This window comes from Arachis hypogaea, chromosome 19 (genome assembly GCF_003086295.3).
Source record: "Arachis hypogaea cultivar Tifrunner chromosome 19, arahy.Tifrunner.gnm2.J5K5, whole genome shotgun sequence".
Classification (NCBI taxonomy): Eukaryota; Viridiplantae; Streptophyta; class Magnoliopsida; order Fabales; family Fabaceae; genus Arachis; species Arachis hypogaea.
In genome coordinates, this window is record NC_092054.1 from 128,585,191 (window position 1) to 128,587,738 (window position 2,548).

The 2,548-nt window shown below is 43.5% G+C and overlaps 1 non-coding gene across 1 annotated transcript; it reads left to right on the plus strand.

Moving 5' to 3' along the window:
• The first annotated feature begins 2,127 nt into the window (after positions 1-2,127).
• LOC112781662 (small nucleolar RNA R71) lies at positions 2,128-2,235 on the plus strand. The gene has a single exon (XR_003192426.1). It is a non-coding gene; the product is annotated as a small nucleolar RNA R71 (small nucleolar RNA).
• The last annotated feature ends 313 nt before the right edge of the window (positions 2,236-2,548 follow it).

Genomic DNA, 2,548 nt, shown 5'->3' on the forward strand with positions numbered 1-2,548 from the left:
CCTGAGGTGTCAAGGCATTTACATCCCTGCACCATTAGGCATGTAAAAATGCCTTTGTACCCAACTCTGGGCGTTCAGCGCCAGGTTGGTGGCCATTTTGGGCGTTCAACGCCCATCTGTGTGCCATTTCTGGCGTTGAACGCCAGAACCATGCCTGTTCTGGTGTTCAGCGCCCAGAAGCTGCCCATTTTGGGCGTTCAGCGCCAGAACCATGCTCTGTTCTGGCGCTGAACACCAGACAGATGCTCCTCCAGGGTGTGATTTTTCTTCTGCTGTTTTTGATTCCATTTTCAATTTTTCTATTTATTTTGTGACTCCACATGATCATGAACCTAAGAAAACATGAAAAACAATAAAAATAAGAATTAGATAAACATTGGGTTGCCTCCCAACAAGCGCTTCTTTAATGTCAATAGCTTGACAGTGGGCTCTCATGGAGCCTCACAGATGTGCAGAGCTTTGTTGAGACTCTCCAACACCAAACTTAGAGTTTGGATATGGGAGTTCAACACCAAACTTAGTGTTTGGTTGTGGCCTCCCAACACCAAACTTAGAGTTTGACTGTGGGGGCTCTGGTTGACTCTTCTTTGAGAGAAGCTTTTCAAGCTTCCTCTCCATGGTTGCAGAGGGAGATCCTTGAGTTTTGAATACAAGGGAGTTCTCATTCCATTGAAGGACTATTTCACCTCTGTCAACATCAATCACAGCTCTTGCTGTGGCCAGGAAAGGTCTTCCTAGGATGATGGATTCATCCTCTTCCTTTCCAGTATCCAGGACTATGAAATCAGCAGGGATGTAAAGGCCCTCAACCTTTACTAAAACGTCCTCTACTTGTCCATAAGCCTGTTTTCTTCAGCTGTCTGCCATCTCTAGTGAGATTTTAGCAGCTTGTACCCCATAGATTCCCAGTTTCTCTATTACAGAGAGGGGCATGAGGTTTATTCCTGAACCAAGGTCACACAGAGCCTTAAAGATCATGGTGCCTATGGTACAGGGTATTATGAACTTTCCAGGATCCTGTCTCTTCTGAGGCAATGTCAGTTGATCCAGATCACTTAGTTCATTGATGAACAAGGGAGGTTCAACTTCCCAAGTATCAATGCCAAATAATTTGGCATTCAGCTTCATGATTGCACCAAGAAACTTGGCAGTTTGCTCTTTAGTGACATCCTCATTCTCTTTTGAAGAGGAATACTCATCAGAGCTCATGAAGGGTATAAGGAGGTTCAATGGAATCTCTATGGTCTCTAGATGAGCCTCAGAGTCCTTTGGTTCCCCAGAGGGAAGCTCCTTATTGATCACTGGACGTCCCTGGAGGTCTTCCTCCTTGGGATTCACGTCCTCTCCTCTCCTCACTGGTTCGGCCATGGCGCTTATGTCAATGGCCTTGCACTCTCCTTTTGGATTCTCTTCTGTATTGCTTGGGAGAGTACTAGGAGGGATAGCAGTGATCCTTTTACTCAGCTGGCCTACTTGTGCTTCCAGATTTCTAATGGAAGATCTTATTTCATTCATGAAACTTACAGTGGCCTTAGATAGATCAGAGACTAGATTTGCTAAATTAGAAGCATTTTGTTCAGAGTTCTCTGTCTGTTGCTGAGTTGATGATGGAAAAGGCTTGCTATTGCTAAACCTGTTTCTTCCACCATTATTAAAGCCTTGTTGGGGCTTTTGATCCTTCCATGAGAAATTTGGATGATTTCTCCATGTTGAGTTATAGGTGTTTCCATAAGGTTCACCTAAGTAATTTACCTCTGCTATTGCAGGGTTCTCAGGATCATAGGCTTCTTCTTCAGAAGATGCCTCTTGAGTACTGTTGGATGCAGCTTGCATTCCATGCAGACTCTGAGAGATCATATTGACTTGCTGAGTCAATATTTTATTCTGAGCCAATATGGCATTCAGAGTATCAACTTCAAGAACTCCCTTCTTCATAGGCGTCCCATTACTTACAGGATTCCTTTCAGAAGTGTACATGAACTGGTTATTAGCAACCATGTCAATGAGTTCTTGAGCTTCTGCAGGCGTTTTCTTTAGGTGAATGGATCCACCTGCAGAAGTGTCCAGTGACATCTTTGATAGCTCAGATAAACCATCATAGAATATATCCAGGATGGTCCATTCTGAAAGCATGTCAGAAGGACACTTTTTGGTCAACTGTTTGTATCTTTCCCAAGCTTCATAGAGAGATTCACCTTCTTTCTGTCTGAAGGTTTGAACATCAGCTCTAAGCTTGCTCAGCTTTTGAGGAGGAAAGTACTTGGCTAAGAAAGTCGTGACCAGCTTATCCCAAGAGTTCAGGCTGTCTTTAGGTTGAGAATCCAACCATAATCTAGCTCTGTCTCTTACAGCAAAAGGGAAAAGCATGAGCCTGTAGACTTCAGGATCTACTCCATTAGTCTTAACAGTATCACATATCTGCAAGAATTCAGTTAAGAACTGAAAAGGATCTTCAGATGGAAGTCCATGAAACTTGCAGTTCTGCTGCATTAGAGAAACTAATTGAGGTTTCAGCTCAAAGTTGTTTGCTCCAATGGCAGGAATGGAG